Source organism: Acinonyx jubatus, unplaced genomic scaffold (assembly GCF_027475565.1).
Source record: "Acinonyx jubatus isolate Ajub_Pintada_27869175 unplaced genomic scaffold, VMU_Ajub_asm_v1.0 scaffold_68, whole genome shotgun sequence".
NCBI classification, from domain to species: Eukaryota; Metazoa; Chordata; class Mammalia; order Carnivora; family Felidae; genus Acinonyx; species Acinonyx jubatus.
In genome coordinates, this window is record NW_026463987.1 from 8,983 (window position 1) to 15,031 (window position 6,049).

General features: G+C 52.1%; 1 long non-coding RNA gene across 1 annotated transcript; it reads left to right on the forward strand.

The window, feature by feature from the left end:
* The first annotated feature begins 242 nt into the window (after positions 1-242).
* On the forward strand, positions 243-5,649 carry LOC128313838 (uncharacterized). The gene is made up of 2 exons (XR_008294844.1): positions 243-3,743; positions 4,012-5,649. It is a non-coding gene; the product is annotated as an uncharacterized LOC128313838 (long non-coding RNA).
* The last annotated feature ends 400 nt before the right edge of the window (positions 5,650-6,049 follow it).

Below are 6,049 nucleotides of genomic sequence, written 5' to 3' on the forward strand. Positions count from 1 at the left end.
AGAGAGGGGAGCGAGATTTGAGGTGGCCTTGAAGGGACAGTGTGGATCCTGCCTTACCTGCTAGCAAACTGTTGCCCTTTCAGGGCACAGTGACAGGGGTCGCATCTGGGCACTTGAGAGCTGTGCCCTGATTTGCCCCTCGCTGCCATCCCGGATTTGGACTTGAGACCCAGTAGAGCTGGAGGGGGTGGGTCCACACAGGCTTTTGTTCTGGCTGAATTCAAGCCACAGGAGCACCCAGTGTGGCAACCCAAAGAGCACCCACTGGGTGTCCCCAGTTCAGACACATGGGTGGAGTTTCCCCTTGATCGACTTAAAATGGTGTTTCATTTGCTTCCTGGCCCTGGTGAAATTTTACTAGTACTGGTGTGGAAAACGAGTCGGGTCTCATACATAGTTTTCTCTTGAAACCTGTAAAAGTTCGAGTTTACATTTGCGGGTGGGAAAAGTCTTGTCCTGTTCAGGTGTGAGTCTGCTGCCCTTGGTCTCGGTGCCAGATGGACCCTTCTAGCACTGATGTGCTGGAGGTGGAGGGGACAGCACATCCTCTGAGATTCCCAGTAGGAGAAAAGTCCACATTGTACCAGCCAGATATTTCCCCCGCGAGGTGTGAAGCAGCCCTCCAAGAAATCACTTGAAAAAATGGACACAATTGTCAGAGCCTGAGTTAGGGATGTCACTATTACCCTTCCAGGAAGTACTTGAAATCGAAATGATTCCTGTTGTTTCTTTGAAGTGAGAAAGTCCACGGAACCTAGGAATCGCTCACGTTGTTGGGCTCCTTCATGTTTGGACAACACTGGTGTCATGCCTTAGTGAAGGCATGTTTTCTTTCTTACTTGCTTGCTTTCTTGCTTTCTTTTCTTTATTGATGCTTATTAATGAGAGAGAGAGAGAGAGAGAGAGAGAGAGAGAGAGAGAGCGCCACAACGGGGGAGGGGCAGGGAGCTAGGGAGACAGAGGATCCAAAGTGGGTTCTGCACTGACAGCACAGACCCAATGTGGGACTGGGACTCACGAGCGGCAATATAATGACCTCAGCCAAAGTCAGACGCTTAACAGACTGAGGCCCCCAGGTGCCCCTGGAAGGGTGTATTCTTAATGGATGACTTAAATGCATGGGTGACTTTTTGTTTTCCAGAACATTTTCTCAATTGAATTGAAGCCGGAATGTTTCTGATGGTCTAAGACGCCCTTTGAGAGCAGTGTTAGAAATCCCACATGATGTTTCTTTTGTGTCTGATGTAGTCATTCCCGCACGGGGCTGTGGGTGGGCATTTGGTGGCCCGGCTGCCCAGCCCCCCCAAGCTGAGAGCTGTCACACTGTGGCCAGAGAGCTTGTTGGGTGGCCTCTGAGAACCGTTCTCCCAGGCGTCCCTGACCCCGGGCCCTGCTCTTTCACATGTGGAATCTTAGGAAGGCCACACCATGTCCATTCCCCAGGATGAGGGGGTGCTGATGAGACCCATGGGAGACTGACCCTATTTTGTGGTATGAGTCACCGGTGTCCTTCTGTCTCCCTTTTCCCAAAGGTGATTTTCCTCTTGTTTTCATTTGGGTTGTCTGTGTTTCTTACAATCCCCTGTGTGGGCTTCACTCCTCATTGACTACACTTTTCTGAATGATGTAAGTGGCAAAGAGCAGAGATGGGGGCCAAGACCGTGAAAGTTTCTGGGCACCGTGAGCACATCAAGGAAGAGACTATCTTCATGCTGGTGTGAAATTGGTCTTTTGAAAGGCAGAGACACAGACCAGGGGGACACAGCTTTCCTGTGAACCCACACTGGCACGACTTGGTCTGTCTTGGGAGCTGATGTTCCCACAACACGTGACTCCATGCTTCTATACATGTGTTTGCATAGGTACGTGGTGGCTTAGAATCTCCCATCACAAACAGTTCCTGTATTGATGATTCTAGCATCTTGTCTTCAAGAGCGGAGATTTCATCAAGGGACTCGGTCACCTACCCTCTCTGCAAGTGGGCGTTCCTGCCACACACCATGTCTTTGAATACTTTCGACCTTAAACTCCCCTCCACGACTCTAATTTTCCTGCTTTGTCACTGCGCATGGGGTATACTGGGGAGCTGCTTTCTAAGTCCCATATTCTCATGAAAAGCCCCAAATAGGAGAGCCGAGGGATTGTCCCGTGGGAGAGCGGGCCCTGCACGTGACTCGGCATGGCCTTATGCTGCCACCTCTCCCGGTGGTGTTTCCTAGTCAGGAAGTGTAGGTAAAAGGAACCTTGAAACTGTGCTCAGAGTTTTCTTTAGGATGCACCGGCTTCCGATTGGACCTTCCCGTCCCTACTGTGAGGGACCATCCCTCTGATCTGTTTGGGTCACCTGCGGTGCTTGACTTCCTCGGCCCCAATATCTTTCAGGAAAATGAAGCTGTTCTTGGCTGAGGCAGAGCCAGGAAATCATCCCCAAAAGAGGTGAAGTCTGTAGTGTGGGTATGTTAGACACAGTGTATGTTCCTCCCTGACTTGTTGAGCCCACAGCTTCCACAGAAGCCACGTGAGGATGTCGAGGCCCTGGGAGCCGACTCCCGAGCCGGTGAAGTCACCATTGCTCTCATCGTCGTTTCTGTTCCCGTGGCTTTGAAACATGCTGGATGTTGGGAGAACCCCTGGGACAGTTGTGGGCACCCTGTGGCCGTTCCAGGTGTTGGAGCCGGTTCTACCCCCATCACCATTCCCAAGGACACTGGGCAGTGGCCAGGGCTGGTTTGCTTTTTAGCTATACTCTGGGATTGCCATCCAGATGTGTGGACGTGGTGACCCCTGGACAGCCCTGTGGGGTGGCCTTTGTGCCATTTTGTGGTCCCCTGATTGTGACAGCTCTAAAGGCTTCTTGACCTGCCATATTTTGACCACAGCTTGTGATCTGCTTCACTATTCCCGGTGTTAAATGTAGAAAGGGGCTTTAGATGATAAATTCTGATAGTGTCTTGTGTCACCTTCGAATGTGTAAGAATATGTGAAAGCAGTAGTACTTCAAGTAAAGAGATGCTGTCTAAACGTTTTGCCTCACTGTCTTTGACTAGCGTCCTCAGAGTCTCTGCGATGTGGGATTGTTGACTTGGTTTCCACCTCTGCTATGAGCTGAGGCTTGCAAAAGTGCTTCTCCTAATCCCACTACCTGATGAAAGAGAACCTTTTCTCCATATGAATATAGCAAATTCCATTTTAGGTCAGCTACTCTTGGATTTGGGATGACTCACTGGCCCGGAGCACATTAGTTTCTGTTTTCCCTGTAAACTTGACTCTGAGCTCTACTGACAAGATGGGCCTGGCAGACTAAGGGGAGACTGGCAAAGGCAGGGACTGGGGGTGTGGAGGAATGGGGCCTAGTGGTGTAGAGATCCCACCACGTGACCTCACGTGTCATCTTAGAAGGCACCGACGCCCTCCCACCATTCCCAGTTCTGTCTCTTCTCTTCTCTTCTCTTCTCTTCTCTTCGCTTCGCTTCGCTTCCCTTCCCTTCCCTTCCCTTCCCTTCTTTCCCTTCAAGCATACACAAGTTGAGAGAGAATGATTTTTAAGAACACCAGACCCTCAAGGAAAAGAGCTTGAAAGAGGAACAAAAGCCTCTCATGGTTATGGCAGGATGTTTGGCATGTGGTAGGACCGGATGGACAAGGTCGGTGTTCGCCGAATATCCCAGTTCACTGTGGGCACAGAGTAGGCGAAGTAGGGGCTCAGACTTCTTGCAGAAGAGCTTTGAGTCCATGCGGTGAAGGTGAGATCCTCCTCTGTTGACTGACTTTTCTCATGAGGTGTTCCTGCGTTTTAGAAGCTCTTTTAGGATTCTCATGTGTGCCGGGGTGTGGGCAATGTGGCAGAAGGCCTTACTGGGGGCAGTGGGGGGGGCTCTGGGTGGAGGACAGAAGCCCAGAAGCATCTTGAGTGTGGGTGTTGGTGTCCCTGCTGCCCCCAGTTCACCACGAGCCTAATCTGAGCCAGTCTGTAGACCAGAACCAGATCAGCGACTCTCCTTCACGGAGCAGGCGAGCCTTCAGCCAGCTGGCACCAGAACCAGATCTGGGGCTGTCCTTCAGTGCGCGGGCGATGCTTCAGCCACCAGGTGCTTTGCTGTCCTTCAGGCATTGACGACCTTGACAGAACAGTCCAACATGGCCCTCTGTGTAGAGTCACTTCCCGTGAGTCCGGGAGAGAGCACTCTCTGAGGACAGTGGGCGACCTTCCTCTGCCATCCAGCTATAGGGTTCAGCATGGTTGACTGCACACATCAGCCTTTGGTGGCACTTTGCATCCTCTGTCCTGAGACACCCGGAGCTCGGCCGCTCTATTCCACGCCCCATGCAAGAGACTACGGTGTAGTGGGGTGGTGTGTTACATGTTTCTCCAGGGAGGTACCTGTGTACATTCTGCAGACCTCCCTGTAGAGGTGAATTTCCCAGTTTGAGCAGTGTCTCTTATTCTGACCCAACAGATGTCTGCCTCTGCTCTGCATAGACGGGAAGCCATCAGCTGATACGGAATTTCTGGTCTATAATTCTAACGTGTCCCTTGTAATTCCAGATGCTGCTCAGATCGGGTTCAGTGTTGAGCCAAGTGCAGAACTGCACCATTGGGTCACAGTGAGCCACGCTGAACTGTGTTCACACAGAGCAGATATTTGGGGGGTCGTAGGGGCACCGCACACCAGGTCTGGAATTTGCCTACGCTGGGGTTGGACCACGAGTGAGCTACAGGAAACAGACAGGGACGTTTCCTGGTGTGACTGTCATTCCCGGAGATATCTAGACGGGCAGAGTGGGGAGTGGAATCGTCTTTGGATTCTACAAAGTTGCCTGGTTGCCTTTTGCAGTACAGACAACCCGTCACCCCCGTGTGCTTCGGACAGTGAGAGAAGCAGGTAGAGGCCTTTCCTTCCTGAAACAAAGCCTGTGCCCATGGGGTTGTAGGGATTTGAAGCGGAGAGAAATTCATGGTCTGTCTGCGTCTCTAGCTCTGGGTTGGCAAAATGACACAGTGGGGCAAACAACGAATCTATCGAGGAGAAGCTTGATGGCAGTAACAACAAAGCTGTCACTGCTGGCTTCTCTGCTTCTGTTGTCCTCTCAACACCTTGGGCTCTGGCCTTACTAGGCCCCGAAGCTTCCCTGAGGAGCCCTCCTTCCCGCCAGCCTGTCTGCAGCTGCCTTTCCCCTGTGTCTTCTGCCTGTGGTCCTTCACTCACCCTGGACATTACTGTATTTCCGTGGAGGCTCTCTGGGGCTGGGACCTGTCCTCCTTACCTCGTGCCTGGCCTGGCACCGTGCAGGCGCTCAGCGATATCTCATGAGTTACCAGCCGGTGCAGTGACGGTACCCAGACAGCTGACGGAAATGCCCAGGTGTCTACACCTGGTATAGTGGGGAGACTGCCCTTAACAGATGAATTTGGTGGGGTGCTGCCATGGGCTCACAGCCCCTCTCTCCGTGCCTCCCTACACCTGTAGGCAAGCTTGGCTTCCAGCTCTTCCAGATTGGACCAACTTGTCAGAAATCTAGGTGGCTCAGTCTATTATGTGTCTGACTCCTGGTTTCGGCTCAGGTCATGGTCTCACGGTTCCTGGGTTCGAGCACTGCATCGGGCTGTCTACTGTCAGTGCAGAGCCTCCTAGGGATTCTCTCTCTCTCTCTCAATATCTCTGCCCTCCCTGAAATGCTCTGTCTTTGTCTCACTCAAAATAAAAAATAAAGATAAAAAAATGAGGCTCAAAAACGCATAACTCTGAAGTAATTTGTAACCTGTCCTCTCTGAGTTGGAAAGAGCCCTGAGATCCCTGTGTTAAGATTTGAGGAGAATGTGATGGAGCCTTGGAGAGCAAAACTCTGCTCAGGCAGGCACGTGTTTGCATGAGTGTGGCCTGGGCAGGTGTGGTAGCCGCCAGGCCCCAGTCTGCACTGCTGTCTGGCATCCTGCCCTTGTCTGCAGGTGAGCCAGTGAGGCGGACCTCATTCCTGCTCTCGCTCCTGGGCTCGTTCCTGGCCTTGGCCCAACCCCCTGCCTGGAGCATGAGACTAGGCTTTCAGACCA